The 20187-nt window shown below is 36.5% G+C and overlaps 1 pseudogene; it reads left to right on the top strand.

Annotated features, from left to right (window-relative positions):
* LOC102489593 (tRNA (cytosine(34)-C(5))-methyltransferase-like) overlaps positions 1-12670 on the top strand; it is a 144213-nt pseudogene extending 131543 nt beyond the window's left edge.
* Positions 12671-20187: the final 7517 nt, after the last annotated feature.

The raw sequence follows: 20187 nt of genomic DNA on the forward strand, positions 1-20187 counted from the left end.
GGAAGTTTTTTTTTTTTTTTTTTTTTTTTTATGTCATGCCCTACCAGACACTAGGAGAGTCAATGCAGTAGCAATAGACTAGATTTCTGCTCTCTTGTTCCCCAAAAAATTATCATTTATATAAGAGGCAACTTTTCTTTCTATTATTATTAGGTATAAGTGATATAACTAAAAATTATATCCAAGCATTCAAATACTTTATGCAATTGTAGACTATGAATATAGAACTGTTTAGTTAGTACAAAACTCTGGATAACATGTATAAATGTCCCTGAAATTAAAATGCTATGTACAAGCCATTTTTTTCAGAGAGAGGTGATATAATTTTCATCAAGTTTTCAAAATTTCCATGACTCAAAAAGAGCAAAAGTCACCATAGTGGCCCAAATGTGGTAAAGTAAGTCAGATCAGATCAATAGGATGTATTATAAAAGTCATTAAAATACAATGAAAACATAGGTTTTCTTATCCATAGTACTATTTTTCTATATGTTTTCCTAATGTTGTTCTCAAAAGAATTCTAAAAACAATATTTTTATTCATTTATTTATTTTTTAGCTCTTCGTCGTAGGGCATGTGTGCTCACGAGAGAGAGAGACACACAGAGAGATAAAGTGAGAAATTACCACCTAAGGGGGAGTTCATGCCACAATTCCTTCTCCCCCATTTTCCCCTTGGGATTCAGGGCATTCACTCACATGTACCCACTGTAATTTTTGTGATGCAGTGTGTGAGGCTTAAACTCTGGCCAACCGTGTGAGAGTCTAGCACCTTAACCATTATGCCAACAGCTAGCACCAAAACAATTTATTTATTTATTTATTTATTTTTTAGAAAGAGATATTTTGCTATAGGGTACATGTGCTCACCAGAGAGACAGAGACATATAACGCAAGTAATCACACCCAAGGGAGATGGTCATGCTGTAATCCCTTCTCCATTCTCTCTCGGGATTTTGGGCACACATGCACATGTGCCACTGGGTCTGGGACTTGAACTTCAGTCAAGTAAGTGGGAGTCCAGAAATGTATCCATTACACCATCTGCTAGTCTCTATTTTTTTTTTTAATCTAAGAATTTAATGACATTTAACCCTTAGAGATAGGGGAAATATTTTCCTATTCTTTAAATTATAAGTTCCTGTGTTATGCTGATTCCTCTGTTAAATGCCAGGAACTATTCTAATAAGCATAACCTTTAAAAGTTTAAAGATAGTTATTCAATCTGTCTAGGACTTTCAGGTAAAACAATCTCAATTCTCCTCTTCTTTGATTACATATTTTCTATCACGTATATTTGCTGTTTTATAAAGTTTCAATGTCTTTTCTATGCATTTTTATGTTAGATAATCACACAAATAAGACATGGTAAAGGCCCTATTTAAATATGAATTTCTGGAAGCATTTTTGCATTCTTTATCCTCTAACCCTATAGATATCTCAATTATGCAATTACTTTGGTTTCTCTCAAGTTCTAAGTATTTACTTAACTGAATTCTGTAATTTGAATAATGTTAACCTAGGTTTTTGAGATTTTTTTCTTGAAATTGAAAAGTGTAGTATAGTTAATAAAATAGGCAATGGAAAACTTAGAGACTGTTTTGATATCCTCTCTTTGATAACTAATTGTACGACATCAGATATGGTGTTTTATTTCCACAAGTCTCCATCTGTTATGGTTTGTATATGTCTCTCCAAAATTTCTGTATTGAGATTTGCTTGTGGTGCGATTTAAGAGGATGAAAAACAATTTAACTATGGTGATAAGGGGCAGGGCTTGGGAAGGAGATTAGGATCAGGGTGGATCCCCCAGGATTGGTACAGAAGAGGACACATGGAAACAGGTATGAACACATGCCCTTCTCTGTGTTACTCTGTCCTGCCATGTACTGCTGTCTGCCATGTTTTCTACCAGCAAGAAGACTCTTACCAGATGTAGCACATGGACTTTCAGCCTCCAGAACTCTTAGTTACATAGACCTCTATCCTAATAAACCATACAGATTCAAGGTATTTCTGTAAAAAGCAACACAAAGGACTAGAAACGCATCTCGTTCTTAAAATGGAAGTATGAATAAAGAGACTAAAGATTTTCAATTAATGTATTAATGAATTTGAAGGAATGGATTATATCTCAAGGTATTTTTCAACTATATATTAGAATCCTCACTCAAGACTGTTAATCTATGCCCAGTGAAAATACAACTAGCAAATATATTCAGTTTATCATTTGTATGTATACTACATTGGGTATAATTTTCATTTTTTATGTTAACGTTGAGGTCCACAACCAACTTAATTTGGTGTTTCTCAGTCTTATTTGCCGGTAAAAATCCTTGGTTCAAGAATTATTGTTGAGCAAAAGGTAAGAAGAAGTAAAAATAAAACTTTCTTACATTTAATAGTGTGTTGGTAATTCAGTATCTATTATCATTTTCATTTGTTTTCCTCCCGCCACTAACAATCCACAAGAGTATGTATATTTAAATATAAAAACTTGGAGACTTGGGGATGTATTAATTAGCAGGCTATAACCAAACTCTCTATTTTTTCCCCAGGTATAGATTGTGTTTTCTACAGTGTTATAAGATTTGTAAGATGTAAATTGTGTGTGTGCCTGTGAGTGTGTGTGAATGGCGATGAAAGGTATGTACATCTTTAACATTCACATATAGGAATGATACTACTGAATCTTTTAGAAAAATTAATTTTAGTTCCCCAAACTCCTTATGATCCTATTCCTTTGGCCTAATATTTGTTTCATCTAAGAATTAAGTTTCTTAAAAATTTGAGGGAAAAGTCAATGAAAAACCAAGTCTGAGGAGCATAGATGGGAAAAAACTGGAACACTACCTTATAGTCTGCTTTCAAAGTTGAAGTAATATATTCACATGCCCCAGAATCTTATTAACTTGCAGCTATTCACTTATTTTATTTCTTAAATTATTTTCATGATTTAATTCAAAATATGTTTACTAGTATATCACGAATAATCCCAATAAATAATTGATACTACTGGGAAAATAGATATATTTTGTAGCCTAAAATATGCATATTATAGCTTTTGGAGGAAATGAGAAACTATCTTTTTGAGCTAAAGAATAGCAGTCACATAAGTTAATGTCTGAATTAAAGTAGGATACAGCACAAGGTAGCATAATATGTCACAGTAACAACACTAGGTACCATGAACCTCTGTGCTATAAACTTTCAATTGTTTTATTGATGGTCTGGCAATGGAAGCATGAGTATCTGGTTATAATTTAACATGAACAATGTTTCTGCAGGCATTTTATCAGAGACAAACTTTATTGTTAGTAAAATCTAGCTTTATGCAAGGCAGGTAAATATAAAGTGACCATGAAATGCTACTTCACTGTTTAGTGACCAATATATCCAAGAAATATTTCTTCCAAATGCAAATAACTTATCTATTTGTTATGCTAAAAAGATAAATATTTGTCAATATTGAGTTCAGTGAACGCTGTATTTTACACGTAAGTTTTTCAGAGTTCTGAAAATCATTCCATGGATTTTAACAAATGTAACCCATCTTACTTAAAACATACACATGTTATTTAAATAACTATGAGCTATTCAAAGAAAACATGTTATACTCCTTTGGTGGCTTATGAGTTAAAATATATTAAGTACAGCGTATAGTGCCTTACACTCAATAGAACCTTGTTTTCTTTTAATTCCTCTTCTTTGTTGTCAGTCCATAAATTGTTAGTGTATGTCAAAATTCTCCTCATCCTTAAGGCTAAAACAGTCATTTATTCTTTTTTTTTTGGAGAGATTTTCACTGTAGGGCGCGTGCGCTCACCAGACAAACAGAGAGAGACATAGAGACAGAAAGCGAGAAATCACCCCCCAGGGGGGATGGTCACGCCGCAATCCCTTCTCCTCCATTCTCCTCTCGGGATCTTGGGCACACATGCACACGCGCCCGGCGTGAGTTTTAAGCCACCGGGTCCGGGACATGAACCACGGTCAACTACGTGGGAGTCCAGCGACATAGCCATTACGCTAACTGCTGGTTCCGACAGTCATTTATTCTTGGACAGTCTCATTTAGTGGTCATCTCTAAGCAAATACATCCCAAATTTTATTTTTCTGTGTTCACTTATTAGGTGTTGAATACATATTTCAATCTATGCACTATGCTAGGTATGGTGAGAGAATACAGTGGCAACAACAAAAATATGTTTCCTGTCCTCATGTCTCTTACATTTTTATGGTGAAATACAGAATAGAAACAAGCAAATAAATAATATGACATCTTACAGTACTAAGTGCTTTGAAAAACCAAAGCATAGTTGTTGGTCAGTGTATGACAAGAAGTAAAGCTACTCTGAAGGATATCGAAAGAATTCTGACGGTGTTTTATCCTGTGCTCATAAGCCATGTGTAACGTGAGGAACAGAACCACCCAGGTAAAGACAGAACAGAGATAATGCCTTGAGATTGCGAAGTAGTTTAATTTGGCAAAGGAAAAAAATTCATCAACTTCAGTTTTCATTGAGAAGAGCCTTCTAGCTATTTCCAGCCTCACTACCTTACAATCAATTTTTTTTTTGTTTTTTTTTGAGAGGTTTTCGCTACAGGGCATGTGCGCTTGCCAGACAGAGAGAGACATAGAGACAGAAAGCGAGAAATCACCCCCCCAGGGGGGATGGTCACACCGCAATCCCTTCTCCTCCATTCTCCTCTCGGGATCTTGGGCGCGCACGCACACGTGCCCAGCGTAAGTTTTAAGCCACCGAGTCTGGGACGCGAACCGCGGTTGACTACGTGGGAGTCCAGCGACATAGCCATTATGCTAACTGCTGGTTCCCAACATCAGTGCAATTTTCTTGACAGCAATTTTGTTTAAAATCTTCAAGGGTGCGGCTGGCAGGTGGTGTGGTGGTTAAGGGCACTGTACTCTCACATGGCTGACTACGACCCTAGTCCAGGACCTGGCAGTTTGCTTTCTCACTTTCTCTCTCTCTCTTTCTCATCTCTCTATGTCTCTCACCTTCTCTGGTCAAATTAAAATAAATAAATAAATAAAGTTACAAATTCTTTCAAGGGATCCTTAGATTGGTTAGTGAAAGGACTGCAGAAACTCATTTACAAATATAAAATAAATTCCAAGTGATTTACCATAGGCTGCAAATCCAAGTCATGCTCTATCCCAACTGCCACTCTGACTTCATCTTACAACAGACTTTTCCTCACTCAGCAAGCTCCAGCCTCATTAACCTGAAGGTGAAAGTGCCTGAACACACGCATCAGTTTATCAGTCTGCAGTTGAGAACATTTTGAAGACTAAGATGTATCAGAGAAGGTTATTATTATCATCATAATCTTCTTTATATTACATTGGGTTACATATAATTTTACAGTGTATTACATTGCTTTTTCAAAAGGGAATGTCATGCATGTCAGTCAATACAGAGACATTAATCTCCCTACTTCATCATTCAATATCTTTTCTACGTTTGGGGATATAATGATGGACATTGTGTAGTGTTTTAATAGAGAAAGAAAATAAAAGACAGAGGCAAGGCTTTTGGTCTAAGAAACTAGGTAAGAGTAAGAGTGTGACCTTGTGTAACCTTGTGAAAGTTGAATTGATTATTTCTCATGTGACCCTATTTAAACTGACCTTTTTTTCACCATTACCAGACAACTTATCTCTCTGGAGTTTCTTCACATTCTATTTACTTTTATCTGCACAGATAATCAATAGGCAGATTCAGTTGATTATAAGGTGTTCATATTTTTGTATCTGCCCTCATTCATCCGTTAACTGGGTTAACAATACCCTCTATGAATACACTGACCTCTCCACTTTTAATCATTCACTTTTGAAATGTTCTTTCTAAAACACAAATCCAACCATGCCATTCCTTGCTGACAGTCTTTTGCAACATTCTATTACATTCAAGATCAAATTTTAACCTAGTAGAATGGGATATACACATGCCTCCCTCCTATAGATTCTTCTTCTACATGAAACTTCATCTTCCCATTCCCTATCTAAGACTTCCTGCATTAGTTCTTGTAAAAGTCATGACCTCTAATGAGAAATGATTCATAATTTTACCTGTGCTACTTTTTCCTGTGAATGTCGTCTTCCATCCTTGGCCTCTCATTCAAGTGGACATTTGAAGACCAATTTCAAGGGGATTTTCCTGGGGTCTGCCCATGGCATATAATGCCTATGGCATAATGGTTACACTGCTGGATTCCCACATAACCTACCACAGTTCAAGTCCCAGACCTGGTGACTTGAAATTCACTCTGGGCACATGTGTATGTGTGCCCAAAATCCTGAGAGGAGAACGAAGGAGAAGGAATTGTGGCATGGCCATCCCCTCGGGAGGTAATGTCTTGCTTTCTCTGTCACTCTCTTGTTTCTCTGCAGAACACACATGCCCTATAGCAAATGAACTCTCTAAAATTATTAATATGCATCAAGGGCATTGTGCTAATGAGATTTATGGGCCCTTTATTTCTCAGTCTCCTTTGTGAACCTATTTGCCATCATTTTTCCCTTTGTTTCCTGGTTGCAATAAACTAGTCAATGAATAGAAGAGATGAATGGTATATGCATATAAACAGTACAATAAGGAGGAGGTGTTTAAAAGCATGATTTACAGAGGACCAGCCATCATGGATGTAAGTTCTATGATTAGTTATAGATTCAATCTCACCATAACAGGATGAGCAATGACAATTTACACTATTTGTTATCTCTTGCTCTGTATGACCCACTATCCCTGAATTTCACAAACTGGTTCCCAGCTGAACTTAAATAGATCAGGCACAGCTGTGATGTCTGTGGTCCTAGCTAAGTGGAAGGCTGGTGCACAGAGGGTAATCATGTAGCAAGGCTTTATTACAATTACCTGCATTGCTCTCTCTGTCCCTTGCATGTTCTCTTTCACTAACCACAATGGTGTAGGCATCAGGGTGCCACTGAATTATTTTGGAACCATATGAGAAGGCCCCGATTCAGATTCCTGGTTGACTTGAATGTGTGAGGTGTACCCATGGTCCTGATTCTCTAAATGCTTGAAGGGTGGGTTAGAGTGTGAAGACTCTGTCAAAGGTATCTATCTCTCATTCTTTTCACTTTCTAACTCTCTCATGAAAGAAAGAAACTACTAAAATGAAGGACAGCACAATGTATTAGTTGCTGATTTTATTATTTACCTATTACGACCTTTTGAAAAACTATAAAACTTAACAGCCTACAAGAAAAAACAATCATTTCTTTGGTTTCTGTTTCTGTAGCTTGGGTAAATCTTGCAAGGATTTCATGAGGAGCTTATCTTTGCTTAAAGAAGGTTTGCTGGACCAACCAAACTAAGTACTAGAGGATCTACTTTTAAACTGGTTGACTCACAAAGATGGTGATTTATTACCTGCTCTCAGTTGGGGTTTCAGTTGCACTGTCAGCCAAAACTCCTACAGTCATCCTTTGCATGGAGTCTCTCTACTTTGTCAAATTTGAGCATCTCACAGCATGATGGCTCTTTAAAAAAAAAACAAACCTGCCAAAGACCAAGATAAGCAAGTATGCCATCTTTGTGTAATACATCAGGCAGTTAAGAAAAGCCACTGAGTTTCAGGAATGGGAAAAGACATAGAATCTTTCATTGCAGAAAGAACATACAAAATTAAGACTCTTTTGTGGTCCTCATTGGAAAACTCAGTCATTTACAATAATTTTAACCATATAGTCCACATTCCAAAGTCTATCACTCCGCCTTGAAATTTCTGCCCCTCTCAGTTCTAAAGCATTTAACCACTGTTTGAGAAAACGGATTTGATTGACTGCTTAATCATATGACAAATAATGTTTTTACAACACTTGTTTTCTCATTTAAAACTGACAAGAAATGGCGTGATGAGAGGTGTCAGTTTATTACTGAGACGGATTATACATAGATCATCCAGCTTAAAATATTTTGACAATTCAACTTCTTTCCAAAACAAAACAAAACCACATTCTCCAGGATTATAAAATCTTTCCAGCCCCGTTTACTTGAATAACAATACCTGTTAGGTTTCTGCTTAATAGATTCCCAGGACAACCAATCCCAGTTTACCTATCATAGTCTTCAAAAACATGCAGTGCAACTCGGGTACTGATAGGAAGTAATGTGCCATTCTGACTTCAGAGAAACGTGGCCGAAAGTAGCTTCTCTAACCAAAATCAATCAAATGGCTTTTCAGAAATACCTGTACCAATCAAAAGCTTATATATTATGTACACTTAGCTCAAATTTCAATAAAAGAAAGTATATTTGGTATTATCTTCCTAAGTCTATTTTATAGACTGTAACTGCCAGTCAAGTGCATGTGTGAGTGCTATGTCAATTCCCTGATTCAGTCACTGTGATCAAGGAGTGGAAGGACTAGATTATACAATGTGAAGTTTCATCACTGAGGCAGATGGAACTGTAGGAAAACATGGTAGGGACGAGGTAGGAATGGGAAGTTTCACTTGAAAAGTCTATGGGAGAAAAGGAATAAAGATTAACATTCCCAAACCTGTATAAAAAAACGTAAATTTTCTGTATCTGTTTCTAATTATTTGCATCTCTTTTTGTTGAGGGTACATCCCTAACCCATGGATCATGTACTATGGGTAGTACAAGGTAAGCCTTTATAAGTGCTGTATACATTAACAAATGACTAAATGAAGGAACAAGTGGGTTATAGTCTATATCGTGGTTATTACAGCAATAAGAGTTTTTGTAAATACAATAGAATACATAGCAACTGTTATTTACGATAATATGAAATCAGGCTGTATATAAGGAAAAAGTAAACAACTTTCACAGGCTAGGCCTATCTTTTTTGAACAATGGAAGGGAGATGATTTGTCATGTAATTTGCCTTAATATTAGTTAATTATTTAAATCTATCTAGTTCGATATGTTGTCAGGATACATATATGTTTTATCTGTCCATTAAAGGACAATATTTCAAACTTAATACCTACTCAAGAGTCATGTAAATTGCCTTTCACTAGTATATGCTTGTGAGTGGACAATATTAATTCTACTGGATAAAGTACGGTGACTGAAATAGAAGCTCTAAACATTGCTGACAAGTTTTGCAAATACTCTGATTTTTGAATGCACTTCATTTTAAATACTCTTAATATATTGGGTTGTCTTTGTTTGCATGTGAATATGGAATACAGAAGAGTGAGAAAGGCAAGGTAAAGAAGCTGATCAAAACAAAATCTGAAAAGACTCCAGAAGTTCATGAAAAATGGAATTCACAGCGCAAGTTTATTGGTACAAATTCTTTTTGAAAGCCAGGAATAGTTTTTCACAGCTTTTTTGAAGATCCCCTTATAATCTAGGCAATATAGGGATATCTATTTTCTGTAGCTAGAGGGAAATAAACAACAGACACACAAACAAACAAAAATCCCAGGACAAAATGAAGCATAAATTACTATATGCATTTTTTTCCCTCTGTTGGTTTTCATTGAATAAGATTCACGAAGTGAAACAAAGCAATTGAATTCAATTCAAACAAGAGGGAAAGCATTCAGAATTCATTTCATGTAAATATTCAAATTGTGTCCAAAATTAGAATGTACACAAATGGTGGGTGTGAGATGAAAATTCTAGTCCACAGCCTAATAATTGTAAAGATGCACAAATAGTGCACTTGCTAGGAGAAGGTGTGAATACTTTAACTTGTTAGTTACAGCTTCGTAGGTATGATGGTTAACTAACTTGAGAAATAAAATATCTCTACTGATAGCAAACACTGATATATATCAAGACCTTCTCATTCTGGTCACTATTAACGTTTGTTCTCAAGCTTGACAGGACATTGGTGATCCTCTCCTGTGGACCATTTTTATCATAAAGCAATACATTGAACTTTAGGATATTAAAGCACTGCGATCCTTTGCTGTCAGATATGTAGAAGGATGTGCTCATTCTACCAAAACTAAGTCTTTTCTAGAAGATTTGGAGAGGTGGAAACACTTGCCCTCCTACAGGGAAATTGAGATTGATCTATTAAACTTAATGTTGCAAAAACAGAATGTTTGGGATCATTTTATATCTTGTTTTGGATTTTCATAGGTTTAATGCAAATCTGTGCTAGTCAACAATTCAACATAGACATACATATTCACCAACAAGATAAAGTTTCAGTTTCAGTGCTTTTGGGTATTAAAAACTTGAACGTGTGCGTGTGTGTGTGTGTGTGTGTATAATGTATATATCCCTATGCACACACATGCATGCATACTTATACATATAAAATAAAGCTATGCAACAAAGATAGCAAATATTAAATAACCTAAATTGACTATGAAGAACAGTAGTTATCTATGCTGATTGGTGTTGCAATTCCCTCTTAATTACTAGTGCTCCCTAAACTTCTTTATAGTAAAAAACGCATTTTTACCTTTTTCTTAGCAGTTATGAATAGATGTAGTGTTTGAGTATTTTGAAATATATTAGTGCATTATGAAAATAATTTTTACATATTGATCCAAAATGCTTCAAGAATGTTAGTGTCCAGAAGATTTCAACATGAGCTGGTTTTATATCTCATTGTCATAGTTGGTTCCAGCATAATTCCAAATAATTAACACCTTGTGATAACCACACCTTTCTGAGCTCTCCTCCTCTTAAATAGAGTTGAGATTTTTAAGTATTTCTAACTGTAAGAAAGTGGCAAATTAATTGGATGTCGCTTTTGTGATGAGGTAACAGAGCAAAGGTGATGAAAGATCTCTCCTGTGTCTATGTGAGATTCCCTTTTAGCAGACTTAATGGTTCAGATCCCGGTTTGGCTCCCAAAGTTTCATGTTTTGGAATTTGATGATGGGAGGTGATAAGGCCTAGAGGATGGTGACGGGACCTTGTGATTGGTTACACAGGCAGCCATCTCATGAATAGATGAACGATGGGGTGAGAGACACTGTGAGTTCTAGCGCTCATCAGAATGGGTCAGTTTATGAGAGGGCTGGTTATTATAAAAGAGAGATGTCAGGGCACATTCTCTTTTTGCATGTACTCGCCATCCTCCATGTTTCCTTTGTCATGCTGTAGGCTGGCCTGATGCCAGGCTTTTACCTTCAAACTTCCCAGCTGCCTGAGTCATGAGTTAATAAAACCCTAGTTCTTTATAAATCACCTAGCCTCAAGTATTTCTGCTGGCAATGCAATCATGTATTAAGATATCGAATGAATGGAAAGATTCTTCTTGCTGGGCTTGAAAGGAAGCTGCCATTTGTGAAGGGGCCTATGATGGGGCAAGAAATTTCTGGAAGCCCATAGGAGCTGAAAGAGCCCTGAGCTGGCAGGGAGCTAGAACACGGGTGCTGCAGTCCTACAGGCAGAAGGAGGTAAGTCTGCTGACTTGGGAGAGCTTAGAAGTGACCCTTATCATAGAACCTCTGATGAGACCAAAGCCATGGCCAACATGTGGATTGCAGCATGGTTAGACCCTGATACAGAAAATTCAATTATACAGTGGCTGAGTTTCTGATGCACAGAAACAAAGACATTAAATATGTGTTGTTTTAAGATGCTGAGTTTGTGGTAATTTATTATACACCATAGAAATGAGCACACTCATACATGAATATGCCTGCAACCTAAGTAGAACACTTCAATATATCTGATCCTTACAAAATCAGATGTGATTTGAAACAAAAACAAAACCTTTTATCTTCAATAAGCATTTAACATTTTATGGAGAGATATTTAACAAGGAAATTATTTCATTTCTCTGTTTTGTGCCCTGGATCCATAAGAATGAGCATCAAACTAGAGAAAAAAATCTATTCTTCCCTTGTAATTTATAGTCCTTAAACAATGTGATTCTTATAGCATTATAAATCAGTATCTTCTGTGAAAGTTATTAAAGACTTATAATGATTAAAAATTATTTTCACCTCAATATCTAGAAACACTGAATGAGAATCTCTATGACATCTGCATTTAGACACTTTGAGGAATGCTATGATTTTAATATATCCCCAAAATCAATGATTGAAGTATGACTACCTTTGAGGTAGTATTAAGAGAGGAAGACTTTGGGGGAAAATTAAATCATGAGAGCTCTGCCCATGGGCTAAAGCATTTATTATTCTTTTAAATAATTATTTTTATTTAACTTTATTGATTTATTTTAATTTGACAATAAAGGGGGGGGGGGAGAGAGGGAAAGTGAGAAAGCAATCCACCAGGTCCAAGACTCGGACCGTGGTCAGCTATGTGGGAGTCCAGCACCATTCACCACGCCACCTGCCGGCCCCTAAAGCCCTTATTAAAAAGTCTTTTAAAATGGCCTTCTTTTTTCCCTTCCACCTCCACAATGTGAAGATACAATGTTTGTCTTCACACAGTAAGAAGGCACTTTCTTAGAAGCAGAGGACAACACACTACCTTAACTGCTGGTACCTTGATGTTGAACTTGCAGCGTGCAGAACTCTGGAAAATAAAATCTATTTTTTATGGATTACCCAACCTCAGGTATTTCGGTTCAGAAATCAGCAGCACACTTGGACTAAAACAGGGAGGAAGCACGTAGAAGTGTGTATCCTTCTGCAAAAGGAAGTGTCCTGTGTAAGAACTGCAAGTAAATCTGGATCCTTCACGGTAATCAGACACTACTTCAACGCCTAGTTTCTAAGACAAAGTTGGCCTGACATCCAACACTCTTCACAGTATGACTCTGTTTTGTAAGCCCTACATCCAAGATATACCGAAGTGTTCGCTTCTCTAAAGAGGCAATGACATTTGCTGCTTTGGGTCCCTGATCTGCTTGTAATGGGCCTTTTTACTCTGTTTATAGGCCGTTTCTTCAAGTGTGACTTCCCATGCACACGTCTTGGGCACTCCTTTTGTACTGCAGCCATGCTACTGCGTTCACAATCTTCCTAGTATCAAGAATGTTTTGCTGTGGTTATTAGACAACAATTTTCTTGAAGTTAGGGACAGCGCGCCATTCCTCTTTACACGACCAGTGTTTAGCAGAACACTGTGACTAACACAAACAAGAGATGAGCTTTGTACATGCAGTCACATACATGGAGGGAATGTTATATGTAGTAAGCATTCGATAAATAACTATAGAATAAATAAATATCAGAACAAACCTTATTTTAAAATGTTTTCATATAAATAGTGTGCTTTTTTCCCCCTTTTTTGAGAGGTTTTTGCTATAGGGCGCATGTGCTCGACAGACAGAGAGAAAGAGACAGAGAGACAGAAAGTGAGAAATCACCCAGGGGGATGGCCACCCCACAATCCCTTCTCCTCCATTCTCCTCTTGGGATCTTGGGCATGCACAAACATGCACCCAGCATGAGTTTTAAGCCACCGGGTCCAGGATGCGAACCGCGGTGGATTACGTGGGAGTCCAGCGGCCTAGCCATTACGCTAACTACTGGTCCCCCAAAATAGTGTGCTCTTAAGGGAAGCTTTCGTTGCATAAGTTCTGCAAATATAAGATGTAGCTTTTTTATCTGTCAACTTTGTTAAGCTACAGAGCATTTTTTTTTTTATTTATACAAAGTTTAGAAGTTACTCTGAAGGTTATCTACAAATGTTATTAACATTTACAATCAGCTGAATTAAAGTAAAATTGGATTACCCTCCATAATGTGAGTCCTTTATTCAATTTGCTGAAGGCCTTAAAAGAAAAAAGACAAAGATTTCCCAAAAAAGAAGCAATTCTTCTTCAAGACCGTAACATAGAAACCTTGCCAAATTTCCAGTCTCTTGGCTCACTTGCAGGTTACTTCAGATTGAAGACTGCAACATCAACTCTTACCTGCATTTCCACACTGATAGCTACAAATTTCAGATTTTCCAGCCTCAACATTAAGAGAGCAAATTGAATAAGGTAAATCTCTTGGGACCAGCAGTCAGCGTAATGGTTACATTGCTGGATTCCCACATAGTTGACCTTGGTTTGGGTCTTGGATCCAGCAGCTTAAACTCATGCTGGGCACATACGTGTGTGAGCCCAAGGTCCTGAGAAGAGAATAAAGGAGACAGGGTTGCGGCATGGCCATCTGCACTGGAGAATGATTTCTCGCTTTTTGTCTCTCTCTTTCTTTCTGGCAAATGCACATGCCCTATAGCAAAAATCTCTCTCTCAAAAAACCAAAAATCTCTTGATAGATAAATGCAAATAGCTAGATAAATACATAGACATGTATTTCCTATTGGTTCTGTTTCTCACAGGAATGCTGATTTATACACTGAACACATTTTAATTGATGATGAACTAATATTTATTCTTTCTGAAAGATGATCAATCCGAAAGAAAATGTAAAGAAGCTTTTCTAAAATCCCATTACTTTGACTCTTAAATAAGATTTATCCTTCGATTTTTTTTCAAAATTACTTTTGTCTGTAAAAAATGTAATATTTCAAAAACCTGTCATGGTAAAAAGAAGAAGAATATAAAGTAAATATTAATCTTGCTTCTTATGAACTTTTTTAATGTATTCATGTTAATATTTTTAAAAACTCTTGATTCCAGTAGAAGATTAGATGACTTAAAGATGTTATCATAAGATAAATAGCTTTAAAAAATGATTTTGGTTGTTTTATTGGTTGGGATATATTTTTATAGCTTTGAGATATGTTCTTTGGCAGAATATCTGTGTGAAATAAAAGAAAGAGAATTCCTGCTTTAATACATATATATCCTGTGGAAATACTCAAGATAATAGGAGGTGCAATAAATAAAGTAATGTCCCTTCTTTTTAACAAACAAACAAAACCCCTCCATTCCAAATATCAGATTTTGTTAATAAATTGTTCTGTATGGGAAAAGAGACTTTGCAAATATGATTATATAAGGGCCCTTGAGGTATGGAAATTATCCTGGACCTTACCTAATTCCACGAGCCTTTACAAGTAAAGATCCTGGGGCAGACAGTAGCACAGTGGTAAAAACATGACTTTATGAGGCAATCTCACAAGGAAAGCTTCCTGGTTCAAGTCCAGATACTTCCCCTGAGTATGCTGGTCATGTACTTGCCCGTGATCAAGGGCTACCCGAAAGCTGGGGATGGATTATGATATGGGGGCCCTGTTGGTGGACTGTTTCTATCTGTCTTTCTGTCTCTCTATCTCTCTGTCTCTCTCACTCATGGAAGAAAGAAAGGCATAAACAAACAAACAAACTGCAAAAATTGGCTATTCTTTTCCATCTTAATCAAACATGGATCGATCAAACAAACAAACAAAAAACAGACAAATTGAAGGGACTGGCTTTGAAGATGAAGTTGGTCAATGATGAAGGAATGTTGATGATCTCCAGAAGTGGAAAAGGCCAAGGTATAAGCTGACCCCAGTGTTCTCTAAACGTAACACAGTAGAAACCAACATCGTAAATTTAGTCCTGCCATGCCCATTTCAGATTTCTAATTTATAAAATTCCAAAATAATCAATTTGCAATGTTTGGAGCCACCAAATGTTTGGAAAGCTATACTGCAGCATGAGAAAAAAGATGAAGAAATTTTCAAAGTGTTTATAATATAGAGACAAATCCATAAATTTAAAGTGCAAAAGAAACGCAAGGTCTGTTTTGACAGTCTCTCTCCCATGTTCTGCAAAATTGATAGCCCAAAGTGGGCAAATTATTTGCTGTATTAATAGTCCGCCTAGAACTTGCATTTCTAGGCCCACTTCACATAAGGTCATCTAACATATGAGAAGAGTTTGCTCACATCACTGATCACTAGCCAGTACCAGGCAATTGTGGTCGTATTACAGATGGCTGTGTTTACACAGCATAAGCTACATAAGCTACTATTCCCAAATTATTTTGGCGGAGACCTCATTTCAGAGTTGTAGCCAGCTTTGCTAAAAATGTGGGTTATTATTGAGAAAAGACAAAAATTTGGACTTTGTAATATTGCTTTATTTCCCAGCCTACCATTGACTGAATTTTTTTTTTCCTGGTGGATATGTGTGTTCATCGAAGAGAAACAGACATAGAGAAAGAGCAAAAGAGGAAAAGTGAGAAAGTACTCTCTTGTTATCCTCAAGGAGAATGCTCACACCACATCCCTTCTCCTCCTTTCTCTTCTTGGGATTTTTGGCCATGCACACAAATGCACATTTTTCAAGCCACTGGGCCTAGGACTTGAACTATGCAATCGGCCACGTTGTATCCAGCACCTTAACCAACGTGCCATTGGCTGATCTAATTAAAATCTTTATGTTTAATGTTTCTAAGGAGTAACTTTGTAATGCCATTATCTCCAATGAGTCACAGATGCAATGTCTAAATTTAAATGATAGTGTAACAAGGCCCAGAGGAGTCACACAGCTAAGTAGCATATTGGGCTCTAAGAGTAATATTAAGGACAGCCAATATATAAAAGTATAGCAGGTTTTCAAAAATAGGAGAGATTTATTGACCGTGATATTGAATGAATGACAAAATTATGAGTAATGTTGCTTTATGCTGCTCCATTCCTAGAACAGGCATATGAGAAAAGAGAAGAGACCAGCACCACTAGTGCAGCGTCACGATGCTAACGCCATTTGGAAGGCTCTTGGGTTCACTCAAGATGTTCCTGTACACACCAGGTGCATACAGGGGTCCCCACGCCCATGAGCCTGACTGGCTGACGTGACGGATATAATGGGGCATGAGAACTTTTTGAGAGTATGTCTCTTCCTTTCTCCCTCTCATGGAAAAAATAAAGTGATGAACTTTGAAAAAAGGAAAGATAAAAGAAAACAGAAGTAATTTCATGCCTCACAGGATTGAGGATGAAATAGGTAAAATAAACAATTTGTGTGGGCTAACAGGTGGTGTGGTGGTTAAAGGCACTGGACTCCCACATGGCTGACTGCGGTTCAAGTCCTGGACCTGGCAGCTTGCTTTCTCACTTTCCTTCTCTCTCTGATCGAACTCGAAAATAATAATAATAATAAATAAAGTTAAAAAAAATCTTTAGAAAAAAGAAAGAAAACAATGTGTCAAATTATGTATATATTGAAAACCAGGGTATTATTAAAAATAATGAATCTACTGAAGAGGAACAGACATGCAAATAATATACTAGATCTTTCATATTGGTACTTTGTAAAAACACTTGAAAGTATTCAATAGTAGCAACAACTTTAAAGTATTTCCTTCTCTAAACAAGTTTTAGGTTCAATCTTCAAGTATAAAGAGAGTATTTTTGCTATAGAGCACATGTACTCACCAGAGAGACAGAAAGCTAGAAATCACCCCCAGAGGGGATGGCCATGCTGCAATCCCTTCCCTTCCAGTCTTCTCTTGAGATCTTGGTCACACATGCACTCGTGCCTGGTATGAGTTTTAAACCATTGAGTCTGGGACCCAAAATCTCATCAACTATGTGAGAATCCAGCGCGGTAACCATTATGCCATCTGCTCATCCCTAATAGTTACATTTTAAAAAATAAAATTAAAAAACCCATAAATTTGAACTTAATTTTGATAGTTTGTTTATCACGATATATCAAAATAGTATTATTTCCATATGTCCACTATTAAAATCATTATGAATGTATTCTACTTGTTTCTTGTTTTGTACTATATACAGCAGGGTATGTACACTGTAATTTGGAATAACCACATTTCAAGGGTCTGCCAATCACATCTGTCATTCTCATACCTTACCTTACGCTTCTCTGTAATCCATTGTGATCAAACTTTCCTTGATAGGAATAATCTTGAAAACAATGCTTCAGGGCAGTGATCTCAAATAGAACCCATAAGCAGGAAAAAACATTGATAGCATGTATTTGTGACCTGTACAATATAGTTTTTGTCACATGAACTATTTCATTTGAATCATTAAAAGAAAAACCTTAGGCATAGTAAACTCAACAGTTTAATTGAGCAAAGAGCAATTCATGGATTAGACAGTTCTCAAAACAAGAATAGTTTCAGAAGGACTCAACTATTGCAGTGTGGTTGAATAGCATTTATGGTCAAATAAAAGAAAGTCATCTACACAAAATGAAAGTGAGATGCAGAAGCAGCTCAATTAGTAGTAACTCGGTATTCGCCTTATTTGAATCTGATCGGAACAGCACCTGTGTTGATGAAGCTTGTTTGCGGCAATTGGCTGAGACTCAGCTATTTGTCAAATGCTCCTAATTTAGATTTTTTAGTTTGTTACATAATGACCCATGTAGTATAGATGTCTACTCAGGCCAATTTTAGTTTAAGAGTAGTTTCTTTCTTTCTTTTTTTTTTTCTTTTGGAGAGGTTTTTGCTATAGGACACATGGGCTGGCTAGGAAGACAGAGATAGACAAAGAGACAGAAAGCAAGAAATAACCCCCCAGGGGGAATGGTCATGCTGCAATCCCTTCTCCATTCTCCTCTCGGGATCATGGGCACACAAGCACACAGTGTGTCTGACATGAGTTTAAGCCACGTGGTCTGGGACTCGAACCATGGTTGACTACATGGGAGTCCAGAGACATAGCCATTGTGCCATTGCTGGTCCCCTCAAGAGTAGTTTCTTAAAATAAATAAATAAAAAAAAAATAATAATAATAAAATGTGGGTTCAAACCTTCATTGCATGTTTGAATTGACACTTCTGCCACCTAGTATTTTATACCAGTTCCAACCGTGTTAGCTATCATGTTCTTATAGTAAATAAAATTTCAAGTGCTACAGCATTAGTGGTGGCCACCAAAACCAGAAACCCAAGATATCTGCTCATGTGAAGTAAAATTCTCCTATTACCTTGTTCATATGATAGTTACTCAAGCAACACTAAACATTGTAATTGATAGGAAATGCTAAAAAAAATCACAACCAAATATTGATCTGCTTAGAAAACAGTTCTGGTGAATGTACTTGAAATGGTAGTTCAGGCATATCGGTTAGATTTTTTAAGGAATGCTGGATAAAATAGTATTATTTACTGTCTTATTTGATTGAGTAGATGAAATTCCAGAACAGCAACTGTCATGCCAAGCACCTCTTAAAGTAAAAGCTTGCATGTTTCTAATCAGCTAGATATTCTTGTTTTAATCATTTGAAGCTATTGTTTTGTTGTTATTTTTAATTTTTTGAGAACTTTAAAAACCTTTTATCATGAAAATTTTAAAAAACTAAGAAGACTTGAAAAAGTTCATAGAAAAATTAAAGTATTTGTTTATTGTGATAGGAAAAAATTGAAATCCATGCACAGTTTTTTTTTTTTTTTTGAGAGGTTTTTGCTATAGGGCGTGTGTGCTCGCCAGACAGACAGAGAGAGACAGAGAGACAGAAAGCAGGAAATAACCCCCCAGGGGGGATGGCCACGCTGCAATCCCTTCTCCTCCATTCTCCTCTCGGGATCTTGGGCACGCACGCACACGTGCCCGGCGTGAGTTTAAGCCACCGGGTCCGGGACTCAAACCGTGGTTGACTACGTGGGAGTCCAGCAACATAGCCATTACGCTAACTGCTGGTCCCTCTGCACAGTTTTTTTGATAGTATGCACTTTTCATGAACTGTTCAAAGACCATCATCGCACAAGTTTGGATCATACAACTTGATCAGTAGATCCAGTATATAAGAAGATGCGGACTCTATTATAAATGTTTAAATATAAAACACAACATATATTTTAAATACTATAAATTATAGCACTTTTTAAAATAAATTGTATAACTTTGTTGTCTATTTGTCTATAGGGTGACCTTCATTCACTTGATTGTTAGGCTCCTTAAATATAAGAATCATATATTATTTACATGTAAATTATCTTTATGTCCATTGAAGTGGTCCTAACTGGATGAATAAATACTATCCTCTCCAAAATATTAATTCCTTCTTACTCAAGGGAAATACAATTGTAGAATGGAATGCTTCTGTAATGTTGGTAACTCAGGCACAAGGAAATACCTCTTCAATGAGCTAGGTGATTTAAATGAAATGCATAAATGACATATACATATTTTGAAATAATGTAACTTTTTAACTTTTTCCCCCTCATACTTGATCTTAAATAATGTTCTCTGATATGATCCCTGAACCAATATCAGCAGCAACACCTGAGAACTTGTTAGAAATGCAAATTCTTAGGCCTCTCCCTAGTTCTGTTGTTTTAGAAACTATGGGGAGAAGACTCAGCTGTCATTGTTTCAAGTCTTTTCAATACTTCTGACACCACCTTTGAGAACCACTTAAGCCAG

The sequence above is a fragment of the Tupaia chinensis genome, unplaced genomic scaffold (genome assembly GCF_000334495.1).
Source record: "Tupaia chinensis unplaced genomic scaffold, TupChi_1.0 Scaffold139612_1, whole genome shotgun sequence".
Lineage (NCBI taxonomy): Eukaryota > Metazoa > Chordata > Mammalia > Scandentia > Tupaiidae > Tupaia > Tupaia belangeri.